Below are 21905 nucleotides of genomic sequence, written 5' to 3'. Positions count from 1 at the left end.
AGCATATATGGAAAAATGAATCACATCCTATAAAATCGATTATAGGTACTTCTATAAAATTTTCTAAAAGATCACTAGATATACTCACTTTGCATTGGTGAGAGGTACCTAAAAGTTCTAAACAAGTGGGTATAACTACTTCTGGATCAAAGGATGGTTCTAGTTCTTGCTTAGGTGGTAATGCAACTAAAGTGGTGATTCTTGGGGCTCTGCCATCTTTGTACAAGTCTTACACATTTATCCACAACTTGCTCAATTCTTGATGCGCCAGTAGACACATTAAATCTTCTTCTTTAATTTATACCTCAGTGCCTTCATCCTCATTATTGTTGCTCATTTGAGACTCTTCCCAAGTTGAAAGTCGAGTTGATATCCTAACACATGATGAGTCTATGTCATCGTACTTAGAATTCATTTGCTTGATGTACTTGTGCGTTTGAGCTTGTGAGGTTAAGCTGTCTTCCACTAATTTCTATATTCTTTCCCACTGAGATGGTGTTAGAACTTCCGTTGATAGCCCAAAATTGTTATGCTCTCCTTGTGGTTGATTGTTCATGAAGAAATTTTAAGGGTTCCTCCAACCGAGGTTATATGTGTGAGATTGTGATGAGACCATTGCATCAAGCTTTCTGTCGAGATCATCCATTGATATTTCCAAGTTGTGCAATTTGATGCAATTTTCGATTGTATGACGTATTACACTACAAATCTCATAATATACATTAGGAGGTTTCATAGCAGACATTTTTTTTAGACCTTTGAATTAAGCATACATCATTTCATTTAAGGAAAATATGTCTATTTATAAGATAATAGTCAAAATAGGATAGACATGTAATGTAATAGCAATAAAAATAAAAATGTAAAATTGAGAGCAAGAAATAAAATGTAGAAATTAAGGAAAGGAAAAAATTAAATTATAAATTAATAACAAGAAAAGTAAATGTAGAAATAAAAAATTTATTAACAAGTTTAGAGTAACTCATATGCTAATTGACTAATATTAATCTAAAACAGTGTATGTCAATGGTGCCAACAATTTGTTATGCTACTGTAAGTTCACGGTTACGTCGTCAGCAATAAAAATATTGATCCTACAGGGACTATTGATTAAGCACTAATTAACTTCGCATGATGAATTATCTAGACGATCGAAGGTTGGAAAAAGTCTTGAGAGCTAAAGTTGAGAAGCATAGAGAGAGTTGAGAGAGCAAGAGAGAGAAAGAGAGATGGTCTTGAGAGGGAATGAGCTTTGGAAGATGATTTTTTGGATTTTGGTTTCATCATGATGTCGATTAATGTCTGTATGTATTGTTCATCTCCTTACCTCTATGCTTACACTATTGTAGGGATTCTAATAAAATTTCTAGTGCAACCCCGCAACGGTCTTACCGGAGTATTCTCTTAGTTGACATTCAGTGCTATTAAGTAAAAAAGGTAATATAGAAGATCTGGTTAAAGGTTATCCTTTGTAACTGAGGACTCTCGATCTAGATTACACAAATAACTTCCTAGCATGGAATCGGTGAATCTCTTGTGGAGGATTAGCTCCCAATTCAAGGTGATACTCCATAACTCAGAAAAGTTTGATTAAAGAGTTACCCTTTATAACAAAATTGTTAAAAGACAATAGCATAAAGACAATGATTTTAAAAGAAATTGTTGTTAATTTGCTCAAAGACAACGATTTTTGACAAAATCGTTGTCTTTGAGCCCCCCTAAAAAAATAAAAGACAACAATTTTGTAAAAACCGTTGTCGTTGAGCGTTTTTTTTTTAAAATCAATAACACATTTTATAATGATTTTTTAAAACCATTGTTTTTAAATATTTTTAGGGCTACGACAATAGTTTTATAAACCATTATGTTTTTTATATTGTTTTATAAACCATTTTTAAAATCGTTGTCTTTGACTTAATTCTTTCTCTTTTTTCCCTTCAAATGCCGTGTTTTGCTTTCCCTCTCCAAAAAATTTTGGGCGCATGTTTTTGCCCCTTAGAGGGTGTTTGGCTAAACTTATTAAAAATATCTTATGAGCTCGTACAACTTATAAGTTGTTTTAGGAGCTTATAAGTTGTTAGATCTTATTTTAAAAATAAGTTGTTAAAGTGTTTGGGTGAACTTATTACAATCAACTTAAAGGTATTGATGTGTTTGATATTATAAGATCTTTTTATTAATAAAATTACCAAAAAGGGTATAATACTATTAATAGAGGATTTTGAGATTTTTATTAATAGAGGATTTTGGGCGAATTTTTACACCGGGGGAGAGAAAATTGGAAAGAGACATTGGCCGAGAAGATGACACAGCGTTGGAAGAAATGTCGACGGAGATAAAAAGATATTAGGCTTATAAAAATTTATGGAGGATAAGATGAGGATTTATGAAATTATATAAGGATATTTTAGAGAAAAAAATTATTAAAATAAAATCTTTTTTAAAAAAGTAGGGTCTTCCATACTTTTTTAAAAACAGCTTATAAGCTCCAAAACAGCTTATTTTGACAACTTATAAGCTGTTTGAAAAAAATTTTACCAAATAAATTTGAAAAACTTATAAGCTCCAAAACAGCTTATAAGCTATTTTAGAGAGCTTATAAACTCAGCCAAACACCCTCTTAGTCTTCCTAAAGCCTAGCCTTTTGTGTCTTTCTCCTCTCCTCACATGATCTCTTCACGTTCCCTCTCCTCACACAATATCCTCTTCACGATCTCCTCACACGATCTTCTCCTCTCCTCGTATGTTTTTGCCTTCCACCCCTCTCAACGAAACCCACTCCTCAAAACTCCTCACTCCAAAGTGATAGTTGTTTCCCCAAACTTTGCAGCCGCCGCCGAAGCCATTGTCGATGGCTTGAGAAATCCTCGATGGATTGCTCCACTGATAAAGATTAGGATTCTGCAAGCACTTCTCGGTAAGTCCCTCGAATTTGAATTATCCTCATTCTACTACTGCTTCCGTATCCTCCCTTATCGCCGAGCTCGATGCTCTGTAGATCTCGTACCTTGGTGCTCTTGAGTGTTGTGGTCGGATTTGTGCATTTCGAGGCTTGAAAATCTTTATGGTTGTCTTTCTCCTTGTCCATGAAGTTGAAGAGGAGCTTGTAACTTGGATTTTATCTTTTTGTTGTTTGATTGGAGCTTCTTTTTTTCTTCTTTTATTGTGCTATGTGATTTATTTAATCATAATGTTGCATGCATATTTGGTCTCGATGATCTTCTCGTTTCATATGACCGGAATTCGATATTCATATATTTTCCTCCAGGGGCATTTTATTAGCGAGCATCGTTGGATTCGCCTGTGCCCTTACTTTCAATTCAGCTGTGACGACCACAATTTACCCTTGCGAAGATGTGGACAGATACTACACTGGCATTGATGGGCTTCAAGGCGCCGCCCTGATGAAGAAGCTCAATTCCATTGTTTATGTTTATCAATTGCTGCGTTACAAAGACGTACTTCTCTGTTTCTCTGCTTCAAGTATAATTAGCTGTTAATTGTTTACCTGTTAGATCTGCTACGCTCTCAAGATTCTTGATGCGGTAGATATCAAAAACCCAAAAGCCTCCTCAGCTGCAGTTTGTAAGCTTGGTGGTTGGTTCCATGTTTTTTTAGCTTTCTAACATAGAACTACTTGCCTAGGTCTTTATGTACAGAGTTGAGATCTATTCTCTTAGAGCTGTTCCAAAATCATTGGCCGAAAACTCAGAAGGATGAAACAGTGAGTAAATATACTTCAAAATAAGTACTTGTTTCTTTTTAACCATTATATTTAATTCAATTCATGTTTGGAACAAATATTTATCTTCTTCCATTGTTTACTAGTTCAACATTTCAATATCCATAGTTGCATGCTATACTTTAATGTTGTAGTGATTATCAATATGTTGTTTGTCAATTCCAAATAGGATAGATGACTGCTCTCTCCAGATAAGTTCTTCAATAATTAGAGTAGTGGCAGTTCAACAAATTGGAGAGCTTGAAGTGAGAGAGAAACCTTATTTGTTCTATGTGGATACATTTGATGTTAATGAGAGTTAAGGTTTCAAGGTTTTATATATGGTAAAAATTAATTAATAGAAAAAATGAATTGGCTAATTTTGATTTGGTAGATTGTTTTATTCATTTTTTGGTTTTGCATAGACTTCTTAGTTCCTACCACAAATGAAACAAACCTAAAAGAACAAATTGGAGAGCTTGAAGTGCGAGAGAAACCTTATTTGTTCCATGTGGTTCCATTGGATGTTAATGACAGTTAAGGTTTCAAGGTTTTATCTTTGGTCAAAAATTAATTAATAGATAAAATGAAATGGCTAATTTTGATGTGGTAGATTGTTTTATTCATTATTTTGGTTTTGCATAGGATTTCTTGGTTCCTACCACAAATTAAACAAACCTAAAAGAAACTTCTACTAGACCTTCTATGTCTATCATTATTATTTTCCTTTCATCATAACTTATAATTTTCATCTCTTCCTGCCCAATGTTTTATGAAAATTGAAATATTTATCTTCATTGTTTGTATTTCTAAATGATGGTTTGCTTTTTTATTTAATTCTCATTATACAATCTCTAGGGCCGAAGGAAACCAAGTTTCAATCAAAGATTTCTTATCATTCACTAAGATTTATAAATCCTATGACATGACATTTTTTTATTTAACACACTTAAATTCAGATAATTTAGTTGAGAGTTAAAGTCTCAACATGTGTTGCTATCAATACCCTCTGATGACTTTTTGTTCTTGTCTAAGATGATTGGTTACCTAGAATTTTGTACGAATAGTTCATGTTGATTTAGTTCTTGTTCTTATTGACTGAATGACCTACACTACTAGGATGCCCCAAAACATTGTTTTCTTGGATTAATGATGACTAACATATTAGCATTGCATAACCACCAATTGAATCTTAATTTGATACTCATGATTTTGTTGTCTTGTTTGATTGGATGTTCTTCCCCTATTCTGATTATGCACGGCGATAACTTTGTGAAGACAAGGACTATCCTTTAGACTTCACAATGATAGAGCTACAATTGTTTGCATGATGCCTTTTATTTCTTGCAGGCCACCTTTGATTGTCTCATGAAGACCTATGGATTTGTCCCTTCGGATGAGTCTAGTGGCTAACGTATGAGGTGTTGTCATCATGATGTCTGGGATTCGAATCTTGGCAAAGCCGAGATAAATGTCTTCCTTATGTACTAGTCACTATTCCAAAGGCTAGTGGCAGCCCGTGAGTTACCTCCTCCGTATTGGCCCTGGACAGATTGGCGGGGGCGTTGGGGGCGAATGTATTCGCCTTTTGCCATCATGAAGACCTATGGATTCTTGACACCCGACTTATGGTTAGAAACCCGCTTCAGCAAATCTCCCTTCCAAGAATACACAGACTTGCTCGCAAAGCCTACCAAGGCAATTCTCTTCGAAAATTCAGAGATGATCAAAGCTTAGGACTCGTAGAACTCCATCCGCTCTCCCATCACCCGCCTCTCACAGTTGTGCCTAAATGGGACCTGAGTTTAGCATTTTTGATTTTATACCTATTATCTGTTGAAATTTATGTATGGCATGCAATAATTATATAATTTGTGCATAGTTGTCATTGAATTCTCACTGTTATAGATCCTTATAAGGAGATGATTTATTTATTGGATTTACTTAGTCATCACATTCGGGACAAGGACTGGAAATACGTAGTAGTGGATATGTGAGTACATATTTTAATTTTATGCATTTTTTGGTAAATGGTCGTATATTGTATGACAGAAGACTAAATATGCCCATCCAAATTTTCTAAGAAACGTATTAATTAACTAGCTGCCTTTGCTGTGCTGACTTCTTGTTATCATTATGCTTCATTCAAGTGCTTTACTTTATCAAGATTGATTAGAAAAAGAATAAATTCTTGTTTTCCCTTTCCATTCAATAACTTTTGAATTGGCCATGACTTTTGCAACTGCTTCTAAGATTCTATTCAACTACCTTCTTCTTAAAGAATTGGACGCTCTGTAATTGTGGACGAAGTAATACTGGTGAACTACTTGCACAAGAAGCACAATTCACGGGAACTCATACAAGTAACTTTTCGTGTCGCTTACTCTTTGCACTAAATATCCCTTTTGCTTATAAAATTAAGATGCAGATCTTGCTAATTCTTCTTCACCTGTTTCCATTTTTTGTTGAAGATCCAACAAGTATATATACACACATATATATACTTATTATTCATTTGTTTTAATTTCCTCATGGGATTTTTAATTTCATTCATTTTTTTTTTGATAGCTCATGGAGTGGATGGAAAACACTAAAATATGTCAGCGTGTGAAGCAGTGATAGATCATTAATATTATGTAGATAAAAGGTACATGGCTTCCTCTATGATCTCTTCTTCTATTGCTACTATCAGCTATTCTAACTGCTTGCACATAATACATGGTTTAAGATATAATACATGGTATATATATTCATCAACTTTTCTCGTGCCCACCTTCTTGACTACTCATGAAAATGTGAAGGAAATTAAGTTGTAGTTTGCATGATTCATCATTATGACCTAAATGATTGTGTTTTATTTTCAATTAATTGTATGAAGTGATCTGCTTGGGGTTCAAGAGCTAGCAACAATACAAATCAAGTGTTATTATGTGTCAACATGCTATTTGAGTCTTTTGGTGAAGGATTTAATTTATTGTAAACAATAAGGGCAAAGGCAATCTAGAATATCTTTCTATCATCTCTTAGTCTAGCTTAGCTTTTGGTATGGCTTTAACTATAATTTTCTTTTGCATAAAAGGGAGAAAGCATGGTTTGCAAGTCTTTGACATTCTACATTATCAGTATGCAGAAAAGGGATCAAAGAAAGGTTGTGGTCTGCTTCTGTATAAATTTAATTTTGTGGTCTCATCTTTTGTGGTTGTCATGATTGGATATTTATGGTCATGTTTGGGATCTTTTGTGATTTTTTCTAAGGGAAGAACCCTTCCCAAGGAGAGGGACGAAGTCCCAATCCCAAGATGAGTCAAAGAATGTGTTTCTTGACCCTTTTATATTTCTTCCAAATTGTTCAGATATGTCAAGTTTATAGGGCTCCACCAAAACTGATTTTTTTCACCCTTTAAACGTAGTGTTCTCGTGTTTCACTCTTAACTAAAGTTATATCTTTTGAAATTATCTACATTGTCATATTTGGATCGAGCCATGGCTCCAACCGACTCGAAAGTTATGGTAGTTCAAAGTTTGGTTTGCAGTCTGGGAGAAAGATATGACACGATCGTGGCTGAGAGGTACGCTTGTGCCTTTTATCACATCGAAACTATGTTTTTTATTGTTTCATCTAGATAAAAGTTGTAAATCTAGAAGTTAGTTACATTTTGATATCAAGAACAGCTCGTAACTTCAACCGAGCACAAAGTTATGACTGTTTTACTTTAAGACAGCGATCTGCCTAGGATTTAACATATCCCTGTTTTTGCGTGACACGACCCCGCCTCCATGGCACATAACATGGAGAGACATGACCCCTCTCTGAATCATCTCTGGGAGTATGACACGGCCGTTCCACTTGGCATGGCCGGACCATGGCTTGCCTTTGGATATATGGCACAGCCTGCCCATGGCTGCTCTCTAGTGATGGGGCACAACCAACTAGTGGGTGGTGCGGGTGGAGGCACACAACCATATCAAAGGGCACAACCAAGTTGTTGGTCTTCTTTCAGAGTTGCTCTAATGTGTCTTTGCACTTTATTTTTACTTCAAATTGCATCCTGTCAATCAAAACAAACAAAAAACAGATCTTCGAATATATAATATGGAAGTATGACATAGTAATAGAATAAAGTGTAATAAACATAAATTATATACATGAAATATATATAAATATACATCAAACAATACCTATAAACATATATAATCTATGCACATTATTATATTCTATAAGATCACTTTGTTACCTAATCACATAAGGGCTACACTGTGAGGCTTCATAATCAATAGCACATCTTGGAATTGACACGTTTCTTACTTCCCTTGCTTGATCTCCCGTTGTGCCGTACTTATATTTGTTATCAGTAGCACATCTTATTCTTTCTTCCTCTCTTGGTGAAGACCCTAAGACACAGACCATAATCATTAATATTAAACACTAAAACAATCCAATACGAATCAAGGTAGAAAGAAGAGAGATAATAAGCACACCGTATACATCACTGATAGAAAAAACTTTCAAGCGCCTACCACTAATCACTCTATGGAACTTAAAGAATCAATTAGCAGTAGCTCCATTCATCCTGACGTTGGTTTGAGTAGCCTAATATTATTCTCATCCAAACACACTTAACTTTACTGTTCTCATGGAATCCGATACAACATCGCATCTTTTTTCGGCTTAAGGTAAATAAAGTAAATAAGAATAAGAAAAGAAAGAAAACAGATTTCATAATATAATTACGGGTTAAAAATTGGCTTATAAATTAATTTTTATTGATTATTATAAAGATGTATTAAATATTTATTTATAATTTTATTAAATTTTGTTATAAAATTTTTAAAAATAAAATTTTAAATTGTTAAAATTTTATAAAAAAATTTAAATAATTTTTTGCTACATTTAAATTTTTTTTTGCCTAGGTAATGTTAATATAAATATTAAAACAAATAATTATAAAATTGGATGATATTTTTAATTTTTTTAACAATCGAAATTAATATAATTATTGACTGTATTTCTTTTTGACTACAAATAATTTTTTATTTAATAAATTCGCCTTCCAAATTTTTTTCGTGTAATTTTATTAAAATACTAGTAATATTATTAGTTTTAACTGAGGAAGTTGGGTTGAAGACGAGAAAAAGGGCGTTGAGAGAAGGGAGAGGACAACGCCAGTGGAAGAGTGAGAGATGCTGAACGAGTCAGTCCTTAGGGAGCTATTTGGTCTTAATTTGGATTTTATAAAAATCGTTTAGATTTGTTAGATTAAGTTAACGAGTAAAGTTCACATATAATTTTGAGTTTAAAAATATTATCAAATTAAACTTGAACTCACGTGAATTATAAATATAAAAATATCTTAATAATTATCTTACTATTTTATTAAAAATCTTTCCCCTTTACTAACTAACTTTGGTGAAGCCTAAAATGAATTTACGTTACTATCTTTTTTTTTATTCACACTAAAAATAATTCCAAGGTTTATTAGTAATTCCACAAGCGAAACAATTAGTGATCTAGAGTTCGAGACTCAGCTACGACGTATTATTATGAATTTTTCTCATCATTAATTTTCTCTGGTTATTTTATATAAAAAAAATATAGTTATCTTTAGTCCCATATCTTAGAATTGACAACACTATGATCAAAGAAGCTTCTATAAATATTTTAGGCCGACGATTTTAAAAAATCTACTTTTCTTAGTTTTTTTACTAAGATAAGTATAATATTAAATTAAAATAATTTTTTTCATAGGAAAGCCTAGTTTATTGTTGCCCGTTACAGTAGTATCAAGTAAGGATGATACTAGAAAATCTAAATAATTTGAATTTTCAAAGACCTAAATAATTTATATATTATTATATTCCACACGCAATGCGTGTGCACGGTTACACTAGTTATAATTAAATATCTTAAACAAACTAGCTCATTTAACTTTTAAATAAGTTATTTTTAACCAAGGTTGAACCATTGGTGAGTTATTTAATTTCATACAAATCAAGCTCAAATTTAAAAATTAAAGTTCGAATTAAACTCAAATTTAGCCCGAACTTAGGAGACAACGAATCAAGCCAAACTCAAGTCTCTTATTGTTCATTTTGGCAGATTACAGCCCGACAACTATATAAAAAAGACGGCAGAGCGAAGTAGTATATAAGGAAAATATTAATTACTAATACGTATTACAATACATATTTTTAATTTATCAATTGAAATTAACTCCAACTAATGATCAAACTTTAACTTAATAAAAAATAAATAATAATTATCTGACCAAAAATAAATTATAAAAATTTAAAACTACCTGCCAAATCTAACATTTACACCAAAATAAAATGATAACATTCATTTCGGTCTGTAATTCTAAATGTTTACCTACCAAATTCATTTTAGACGGAAATAATTTGCCAGTAAATTTATTTTTTCTCATAGTGGTGAGTTGCATCTGTGGAACAAAAAGAGGATCATAATCTTATCTGATTCGGCAACTTAGCCACTCAAGAGCACAACAGCTCGGTCGACTCAGCAGCTCAACGTTTTAGTAACTTGGCCAACTCTACAACTCGGCAGCTATGCTGATTCAACACTCTACACTTAGCTTCGATAGTTTAACCACATGAGAAAGTTCGGTCATACAAGACAGCTCAATAGTTATATTGATTTGCAGGTCACTTTTGGGGGCTCTTGGCAAAAAGAGAAAAATGGTCTATAGGAATTTTTTTTACTAACATTCAATTTGAATAGACTTTAATAGATTTTTTTTTTGAAAATCATTATGTTTTATTTAAAATATGATAAACTTCATATAAAATATATTTCTTAAGATTTTTCAAAAAGTACAACACGTATAAAATATATTTCTTAAGCTTCTCCTACAAATACAATATCTACAAATAAAAAAAACAAGTATCAAATAATTATTGAAAAAATCTAGATCTTCTAGTATTTTGAGAAGTAAAATCATTAATAAGGTCTTTAAAATCAAGTTTTTCTAATAACTCATTTTCAATGCATAAAATTATCAAGTCATTTAATATTTCTTAAGACACAGTTGAATCAAGTTCAATTTTATCAGTTTTAATTTTAAAAAACTTCTTTTTGCTAATGCTACAATAACTGGTATAGTGTCCTTGGAGCCATGGTGTCATGGTAGGACATCCAGATTGTCACCCAGGCACTCGTAGTTCGAATCTCAGCTACGGCGTATTTGTAGAAATTTTTCCTCCGAATCGGGGGCATAATCAAAGGATGCTCGGCTTCTGGGCTGGCCGTCGCGTGTGCTTCTCGATTTACCCTAGTGGCCGATGGAAAACTTCCGTGGGGCCGGGCCGGTCATCCCCAAGGATAGTCAATGAGACTGATTGGGATTATCATTTTTTTACAATAACTGGTATAGTTAATAAAACTCTATAAGCAATGAAAATATTAGGAAAACAATCTAAGATTTTATGAACTCAAGAACTTCAAAAGCTTACTTTGTTTCTATTGATAAACACATTTGTAGCATGTGCAATTCAAAAAATAAATTATCATCATCAATATCAGATTTATCACTATATTTTAGAGCAACTTGAAAATTATCACAACACCCATGCAATCTATTATCATCTATTTAAAATAACTTTTTAGGATTGAACAGAAAACCAAAAATATTTTCAAAAAATTTCAATTGTTTAAATCTACTCTTTAAAGATGTAAAATCAACGATAATAAAAAAATAATTAATCTTAAAAGATTCGTTGGAAAATCTCTTTATGACATTTTTCATCAACTTATTTCTTTATGTGAGTTGTTCATTTTTGAGGAAAAATAAGATCAATTTTCATTTTAGATTCAATATCTTTCGTTAATGTCATAGCAGGTATCTTTCAAAACTACATATGAGTAGGTAACTTATATTGCAAGTTTATATATTGATGAATGATAATATTAATGAAATTAAAATTTTAATTAGAGAATAGAATTTTTTGATTTAATTAAAAGAGATTCAAAGGAGAAGAAGAAGGGAGGGAATTGACATTGGATTTAGACTTCACTCTTTAAAATTTTCTACTTCTGTAAATGAATTAATGAAGAAATAGTTTACAAGAAATAAAGTTTTGGAGAGGAAAAATGATGATTTACATTCCTTATTTTTCCTTTCTTTTCTATTTTAAATTTTTTTCTTAAATTTTAATGGTAAATATATTTTTTAAACCTTTATTAAAACAATCCAATAAAATAATTTTTTTTTAGGTTTTTATTAAAACAATCTAATTATATATAATATATATTATGTATGTATGTCAAATTTGAAGTTCCCAAAAATCAGGCCTAGGCCGTCGCCTCCAATGACATACCTCAGGACTCAGCGCTCTACACTTCGACAATTCAACCACATGAGACAACTTGATCATATAAGGTAGCTCGATCATACAAAGGAGTTCGACCAGCTTAGGCAACTCGGGCATACCAAACAATTCAATCTTCCCTACTTAACAGTTTTAAATTATGTATTCAAGCCCTCTGTAAATTTAAATTGTTTTTATAATTTCATATTCCTTATATCTTCGACAAATATCTCCAATAATTAACATCCTACTAAATAAGGTGTTGTAATAACTATTTTATGTATATGGCTAAGCTAGAGATTCTGCCAGCTCCCTCTTTCCAATATTTATTTTTATCCTTTTTTGTTTTAAAAAAGAGTCCAGTGAGATTTGCATTGTCACGTATAAAGAATTGACTATATATCTCTAATTTTCCAAGTAGATGATCAGATTGCTAGCAAAGCACTGAAGGGATTGAGAAATCGCAGTGTACGGTGATGGTTTTAATGGCACAGAAACATACCTTTGTTCTCTTCATGATCAGCATCATGGTTTCACATCCATATACAGCATCGGGAGGTAGGTACAACTTCAATCCATTATTTCATGACTGTCTTTATTTTTACTTAAAGATCTTAATTCTTCTTATATACACAGGGAGGGAAAGCAGGAACTTTGTCGATTATGCAGCTCCTTCTGCAACCATGACCAAGGTAATGAAAATGACGCTTTATTCCTTCACTTATATTAATTTTATAGCAGACTTTCTTGTTTTCATAACAAAGATATTATTAGTATTTTGGGTTAGGAATTAGCTTCTAATTTAACTTATACTGTTTTTCATCAAAAGCAGGAATATTATGCAGTATCTGAGAATAGAGCAGATGAAGTTGATGGCAGTCACGCTGTTCGTTGGAGGATGCTGATGAAGGTGGACACAAAGGATTATGGAAGTGACGATCCAACTCCAGCTCTTCAGGAGCCTCCTTCCAAGGGTATCCCTAACGGTATTCCTAATGGTCAATTTTGAGAGCGGAAAGTAAAATAAAAGGATTTTGCTTTTCAATATATATTTTATCAGTTTTTTTTTTATGTTCTTGGTTGAAGTTTATAATAGTGTAGAATCTATTTAATTTTAAAATTCAAAAGCATTCACCTTATTAGAAATTAATATTTTTATTCTCTAAGTAAACAAAAGAGTTTACTCAATACACGTATCTTCTTCTTCTTTTTAGTTTTACACCTAATATGAAGAAAATAAATAATTTCTGCAAAAAATTCAGTTTCATTTTTTGTTTTTTCATCTTATCCAAACTCTTTGATTTTATAAAAAAAAAATAATTGAAACAATAAGTCCAAATTTAGATTTTGGGGATACTTTTACCTACAACATAGAATTTGATATGACAATAAAGGTGAACCTTCGAAAAAATAGATCAAAGGATGAACCTTCTAAAGAGTGGATTAAACTAGGAAAGATCGGTTAATGTGGTGGTCCAAAGGCAAAAGGAGGTTAAAGACACCCACAATAATGAGGGCGTGCCCGAATTGGTCACATGGCCGGTCAGATATGAGCATCCGACCGGGCCTCCCACTCGGTCAAACTTTGTGTCTCAATTGGGGATGGTTGAGCATTGAGTACCCTGACCGACAGCCTCATCCGATCGGGGATGGGGGCCAATCGAACACGATGTTTCTTTAAGACCAAGGAAGAGACCGAATGATGGTCGGGCCGTGGGCGGTGTCCCATAAGGCCGAGCTGGCAGTCTCCCTAAGGGATGGCCGGTCGACCTAGTACAGGAATAATATAATGACAATAATAAAAAATAATCTCGAATTGATTTTAATTAATTGAGATTTATTATATTTGACATGATATTCAAGATCAACATCACAATCAAGATCGATATGAATCAAATAGAAAAAATAGTACTTCTAAATTAATTATATTTATTACTATACATATAATTATATATGTTATATTTAATTTTTCTATTATTGTTTGGACAACCACTATGTGAAAATCGCGAATAGACTTCGGATATTATCCGAAGTAATAGGTAGATATTTACCGAAGTGGACGCACGTGAAGTAAAAGGGTTATTTTTTTAATTCGGCACACGAATATCGAAGTCTATCACCGGTCCAAAACCGGTTCAAAATCGGACCGGTTTCAAAGTAAAAAAACTCTATTACTTCATCAAGACCAGTAAAAATACCGAAGTAGTTGATGATATATTACTGCATAGGTTACATTGTCTGACGAAGTTTAAAGAAGTTACGACTTCACAATTTTTTATATTATGGTGTAGTAAATAGTTAATATTAGTTTTGCATATTTTAGCTTGATCGAAGTAATTGTTATTGTATTACTTCATCGTAGTATGGAAGTAAAAAAACATATTTTACTACACTTCAATAATTTAAGTTAGAGAAGTAATACATACGAACGACTTCAACAATTTTGATCAATGACAAAGTAAATAGTTTCTTTAACTACGACAATATTTAAATTTACTGAAGTCTTATGTATTCTATTACTTCATCATTTTTATTTATAGTATTGAAGTAGTTGACTATATTTTACTACAATACAAATTTAATTGACAAAAGTGTATATCATAATATTTTGCTATAACACAATAGTTTTCATCACCAAAATTGAACAAATATATCACAAATATCTATCAAATACCATCCAAAAGTGTATTCATAAAAGAAATGTTTAACCATAACCCAAAAACATTTGTATCCATAAATCTCTAAATACAATCTAAAATTTATATCATAGCCTACACTTAGGCACCCACATAGAAATAGACGAATTCACTCCATTCACTTCTAACTTCATCATATTGATATTGATTATAATACTGTTTGTTTTTTGATGCTGCAAACTGAATCATTAACAAAAGTTTGAGGATCAATGAAAAATGACTTAATATTTTATAAAGAAAATATTTCACAAAGAAGAAATTTACCTTTCTCTCCAATTGTGGATATTCATCTAAGACTATCTCTTTCATGTACCGCATCACACAATATCCACATTTAACACCACCATTTCGTTTAAAATTACCCTAATGAAATTGAAAATATCATGCAAGAAGTCACAATACAAATAATAAGAATTATTAATTGATGTCTAAATACATAGTTACAATACATACTGTCAATTGTTTAAAACCTGGTCCTTTTGAAATACCCCTTGATGCATTGTATATGTTGACCCCACTACATTATAAAAAATAGCAAATTATTTTTTCAACCTATAATGAATTGAATGCATTCAAAATCAGCATAAGTTACTACTTACTTGGTCACAATAGTTTGCCAAGCATGATCTCGGTTCCTGTTACTCAAAGAGTCCAATAAATATATCATATTCTTATCTTCATTAATTATAGTCAAGATCCAATGATACCTGCACAAATAAAAATATAACATTGACTAGCATGTAGTAGGAAATGATAAATAATTAAAATCTTACCCGGTGTTATATGGGATGAAGCATATGCTATCTCTGTTCGATGCTCCCAACTGAGCAGCAATATGTTGTGATAATTTACTACCTTCTTCATCCACACCGCATGTAAGTATGTGACCAGGATCCACAAATGACATATACTCAGCTCTATTTTCTTTCTTCATGTATTTGTAAAGGTAACTGCAAGGTAATAATTGCAAGGTAATGGCAAAGTAATGAAAAATCTAAATATACCCCATGTAAACCAAAGCAAAAGCATGTGAACAAATATTGTGAACAAAGCAAAGCATGTGAACAAATATTGTATTTAACACATAACATACCCCATGCAAACCAAAATGTGTCTGGCACCTATCTCTTTCATCTCCATAAAGTGTAAGATATCTTCTCTTAGCAACCATACACTTTTAGGACGTCCAAACATAGCTTCATCAAATTCTATATGTATGCTCTCATCTTTAGGCATCACTCTGATAACATATGAGTAGATATACTTGCATGCCATCAACAAAGTTTTTTCAATTTCCTTGTACTTGTCCTGATCACCATGAACATCCGAAGGAGCAAATGATTGATGTTGCACATTCTTCTACAATATGTTAAAATATTCATGAGTATTCAAATGATTAAGGTTTTTTCAAATACCAACTTTTCAAGAAAATTGAAAGTACCTTCTTCGTTGGTAAAATTACCAACTCTTTAGGCCAAGCAACAATTGTTCCAACAGCATCATTGACGATTGTTGGTCCAGACCGAATTGGGATTGGAAGCTCTGCTTCTTCATCTAAGACAATATCAATAGATACCTTGAAATTCCCTTCCCCAAGTGGAACATGATGAATCAATATATTTGGGCCTCCTTCTGATAGTATTGTGCCATACGCCACCACATTTTCACGTTGTTTCCCAGCCAAGTTACATTTTTTCCCTGTAAGAATAATAAGAAATTGTATATAAATATCTGAATTTGAAAATAAAAATTAATTTGACACAAAATTTAGAAATATAGAACCTCCAAGTTTGAAGTGTCACATTTATAAATCTCCACATCATCTCTCCATTTTGGGTCGTTCATGTTTGAGGACTTATTCGATATCACAATCTCACAAGTTTGATTATTAATGACCTGAGCAAGTTGAGCCTTCGATTTCTCTACTTCTGCCTTCAAGCTCTTATTCTACTCCGATTGTTCTTTGAAGTTATCGATCGAATCCTTTGGGACTGATTCCCTATTCTTTCTTGCAGTTTTAAAGTAGAGTTAGGGGTTTTACACATCCTCCCACACCTCTAACTCGTCCATAGTGTTCTCGATTTCCTAAGGCAGTGGTTAACACATCGTTCATCCCAGAAGACTTGAACTCTCCTTTGACCTTCTTTTCCAACAAGTCATCCTACAATTAGGGATATAACAAATTAATCCAAAAATTCCAATATTATTTAGCTAGAGAATATGAAATTTAGATAAAAATAAAAATTTACAATTTTTTAGCGACTTTTGCTATCTCCATATTTGTAATATTACCATATTTGCCCTCGCGAGCTTTACGCCAAAGCAATGATCCATCAACTTCCTCATTTTCAGCAATTAATTTTTTCTCCCGCTATAATTCCAAAAATGATCAGTTACATAATATTTAATACTTTCTTGAAAATGTCAAGTATAATGCATGGTAGCTTACCAATTCAGCCTCTAAGCCGATGTAACCTTTGCGAGACAATCTGTGATGATATTTATAATGCATCGTTCGTTCTTTTTGTTTTTCATGAATAACCTACATAGAAGATACATTCATAAACACCTATATGGATTATATATATAGCAGACAATATGGAAACAAAGAATTGTATTTTGGTTGCAGGTGTAAGCAAAATACCGAACATGAAGCAAAAGAAAGAACACCTGTATGCATTCATAAACACTTGTATGCTTACACCAATTATTTGGTATTTTGCAGGTGTAAGCAAACAAAGAATTGTAAAGGATTTCAACAAAAAAAAAAAAAAACTAAAGCAAAGTGATGCTCAAACCTGTTAAGGTTCTAACTTGCACTAAATTAGTTTGCTTGACCGATACTTGTTAAATCCACATCAAACACAATGTATTTAAGTAGATGCATATCATGAGATCTCCAAAAGTAAGTAAAATAATCTACTTTGGTCCTATAATTATCAAGTTAGCAGACATGAGAAACTGCTTTTCACCATGGGTGAAAGACAATCCATTCAAACTTAACGAATGCCAGGTGTGTTATGAATTAGAAACATCAACAAGAGCCTCTTGAAACATCACAAGATCAGTGTAGTTTTTTCATTAATGTTGATTTAGATATCTTCATTGAGTCTCTCTATAATTACTATTGTAGAAAAGGTCTTAAGTGCATTACTATAAACTGGATAGTTGAGATCCTGCCTGTAATCTTCATGGATTTTTTTTATTTGATTTTTCTTGTTGGTTGCTGATTGGCCTGCCTTACACACTGCAAAATGTGGGATTGATGTGCTGAAGTCTAGATATAAGACTTGTGATGTTGCATAAATAGCCATAAAAAAGAACCCATTAGTCCCATTTACATTAATAAAAGGTGTCATTGTTGGGTGCATGGTTATGTTGGCAATTTATGGGGTATTTAACTTCTTGATATTCATTGTATAGTTCAAAGGCATGCTTAAAGGCCGCAACTTCTATTATAACAGGTACATTTTCTGCTTGGCCATATCCTAATACATTTATCTAGGAAGTGTCAGATCAATCAAGGTTACTTTTTCTTGTTTCTGCAGTCTCAATGTCATAGATCGTGAAATTCAGGCAGCTTCATGGCAGGCTGTGTTAGAAAAAATCATACAGTCACAGCTTACTCAGCGACCTTGTGTGGTAAAGAAACTTTCTACGCATGACATAGTGATGCGAATGATGCGCAATGAGAATTATTTAATTGCAATGCTCAACAAAGGCGTTCTTGCTTTTCCAGTTCCTTGGTTGGTACCTGGAGGTGGTCCTTCTCTAATAAAAAATGGAAGAAAATTGGTCTTCCCAAACATCCAACAGTTGAATGAATGAACAAAGAATTGCAAATTGGAAAAAAAAAAATGAACATGAAGTCTAATTTCCAGCTATAAAAGCAAAATTTCTAGCATTCAAAAATAACAAGTTATATAAACAAAATTTCTAGCTAACATCATATGAGTGCATACCTCCCATGATGGATGAAATCTCTCATCTACAAATGCTTTCCAAACTGCTTTTGGGATCTGATATTGACTCGGTGGAGAACTCAATTTTTCAAGATTGCCTTAATTTGGCAAAACAAATCTGCTAGTGAGTTTGTTTTTGAAATCCCACCACTTTTGAGATGCTGAATTCATCACAACAGTCTCACTTTGTGGTGCTAATTCGAACACATTCTGCAATACAATAAATTAGTTAATACTATTAATTATACAACTAATATGACAAGAATGGATTAAATAAAGCAATGGCAGCAGAGAGTTGGAAAGTAACTTGATTTGGGATTGTATGTATTTATTAATCTTACTGAAATCTCTTCCCACAATTTTTTTTTATATTTTTTGGAACAGTAGACCAAGACTTTATGTTGATTGACACAATGGTTTTAGCAACAAAGCCAATGTACGATTGCAATGTCTTTCTATTTGCATTGTATAATTATCGTCCCATGTCATCATAATCAATCTTCACTTTTGTCCCCCATCTTATAGCTGCAGTGAGTTTACACATTGATGTAGGACCTCGTTTGTTTTTCTGCACATCAACAGAACATTCTTCTTTATCAGTAACTTCATGTAGCTCTGCATCGGCTACACCATGTAGCTCAACATCGACTACTCCATGTATCTCCTCAACTGCTACTACTTGTTTTTTATGACCCATCGAATATTGTCTGCATAAGAACATCAATGAAATCACTATTAAAATTGGTATAATAACAATAGCATAAACATGACATATATAATCATAATAGCACGAATATAAATAAATAGCAATACAAGTATAAACATAACATACAATTGCATAACATAATTTTTTAAAGTGCATAAAACATTTCTTTATGTTCATAACATAAACATTACACAAAAATTCAAAACATCATTTTTTTCTTTTCTGTGACCCAAACACCCTCAATTTCTGATCTAAAATATCTTTCATGAGCAGGAATGCAATGAGTATCAACATCATCAATTGGTCTAGAATCATGAATACTGCTCCAATCATCATCAATATCTCCCTCATAACATTTATTTGGAACTGGGAGCACAATTGACCACCCCTTTGTTAATGGGTCATCAATATAAAAGACTTGGTTGACTTGACTTGCAAGCACAAATTCGTCATTTTTGTGTCCCCGTTTGTTCAAGTTGACTAAGGTGAAGCCACATTCATCATTGTTGATTATTCCTTTGTCATTTGCAACCCACGCGCATTTGAAAAGAGGAACGTGAAATTGATGATAGTCTAATTCCCATATTTCTTCAATCACTCCATAGAACGACACATCAGCTAGCAATGGATTCTTATCTTTAGTACTACATACAAGCATGGTGTTGGCAACTAAAGAAACCCCACTGTTTTGGCAAACTCTATTATCATCTCGTGCCTTTGTTTGGTATAAATTACTATTTATCACATAACTATTATACTTAATAATTTGTGCACGTGGTCCATGGGCCAACCATGTTAATGTCGATGTTGTTCCACCATTGCAACTGTCAATTTCAGCAGCCACCTAACATGTACTATGATATTAAAAATTTAATGAATCTAGTACCCACCTTTGCACGAAACCAATCAATAAACCTCTTGTTGTGAGCATCTTGTATCCACCTTTCATCTTTCTCTTTTTTGGGAAACATTGATTTCAAAAAAGTTTTATGTTTACTGTAGAAGTATTAATATGTAAATTTAAGTGAGACATTAGATAATCTCTATTATGTATGCAAAATTATAAATAATACAACACACTTACATTATATAGGGAGATACTTCTTCCATATTTTCTAGCACAGTCAAATGTGCTTGTTGCAGATCAACTTGTTGCACTATAATTGGTGTGTTGCATGCTTGCAAGCCAGAACCCTTTGCTTTCGGATCTCGAATTGATTGAGGAACTCCAATAGGATCAACGTCATTGAGGTATTCTGAACAAAACTCAATTGCTTCTTCTGCTAAATATCTCTGAACAATGCAACCTTCAGGATGCTTTCGACTGCTTACATAACTCTTAAGCACCTTCATGCATCTTTCAAATGGATACATCCATCTAAAGTAAACTGGTCCACATAATTAGACTTCTCGAACAAGATGGACAGTTAAGTGAAGCATGATATCGAAGAACGATGGGGGGAAATATTGCTCTAATAAGCATAGTGTAATAACCAAGTCAGATTGTAGCTTATCTAACTTGGCTACATCTATAACTTTGCAACAAATTCTTTGAAGAAAAAACATAATCTTATGATGGCATATCTAACATGTTTTGGCAGCGCATCACGTATGACTATTGGCAAGAAATGTTGCATTAAAACATGGCAATCATGGGATTTCAAGCAAGTCAACTTCAGCTGATCTATGCACACAATATTATTCATGTTTGAAGAGAAACCTTCTGGAACTTTTATATCCTTTAATGACTTGCAAACTTGTAACTTTTCTTTTTTTGTGAATGAGCACGCAGCAAAAGGAAGATATGTTCTCTTCTCCCCAACTATAGGTGTTAATGCAGGCCTAATTCCCATCTCAACTATGTCCAACCTAGCTGCCACATTATTCTTGGTTTTTCCTTTAACATTCATTAAAGTATTAATGAGGGATTCAAATACATTTTTCTCGATGTGCATAACATGAAGACAATGTCTTACATGCAAGTGTTTCTAGTAAGGAATATTAAAAAAGATTGACTTCTTCTTCCGACATTTTTTGAAATTTGTTGTTTCTAAATCTTTTTCTTCTATATTGACTTCCAACTTATTAGCCTTTGCATTCTTTTTTTTCCCTCTCACACTTATCTTCTTTCCAAACTCACACCTTATGTCAGAAAGTTTGTCAAACAACTTAATCCCAGATAATGGTCTAGCTGCTTCTCCAAGTTCCTCCATGCCATTAAATTCCTTCATTTGCCTACGATAGGGATGAAACCGTGATAGGAGTCGTCTATGGCCCGCAAATGACATTTTCTTCCCATTTTCCAAGTGCCTTGCATAAGTATCTTCTCCACATACTAGACATGCGAGCCAAACAATCAAAATGGCAGTGTGAAGGATTGTCGTTGGATCACCGGAAGGGGAGCACTATCGAGTCCTGAAAGTGTCTATCAGCTGTCATATCAAAGGAAATTAGTCAGACACATGTCATCTTCTTATGAAATGACATTTATGATGGAA

The 21905-nt window shown here is 32.9% G+C and overlaps 1 long non-coding RNA gene across 2 annotated transcripts; it reads left to right on the top strand.

Annotated features, from left to right (window-relative positions):
- The first annotated feature begins 2647 nt into the window (after nt 1-2647).
- On the top strand, nt 2648-6926 carry LOC122022509. 2 transcript variants are annotated; one of them, XR_006122991.1, is made up of 5 exons: nt 2648-2917; nt 3269-3724; nt 6003-6084; nt 6290-6368; nt 6801-6926. It is a non-coding gene; the product is annotated as an uncharacterized LOC122022509 (long non-coding RNA). The 2 variants fall into 2 exon arrangements; XR_006122992.1 differs by lacking the exons at nt 6003-6084; nt 6290-6368; nt 6801-6926 and adding an exon at nt 5072-5614.
- The last annotated feature ends 14979 nt before the right edge of the window (nt 6927-21905 follow it).

Source organism: Zingiber officinale, chromosome 9B, assembly GCF_018446385.1.
Source record: "Zingiber officinale cultivar Zhangliang chromosome 9B, Zo_v1.1, whole genome shotgun sequence".
NCBI lineage: Eukaryota > Viridiplantae > Streptophyta > Magnoliopsida > Zingiberales > Zingiberaceae > Zingiber > Zingiber officinale.
This window is presented reverse-complemented; position numbering and strand designations above follow the sequence as displayed.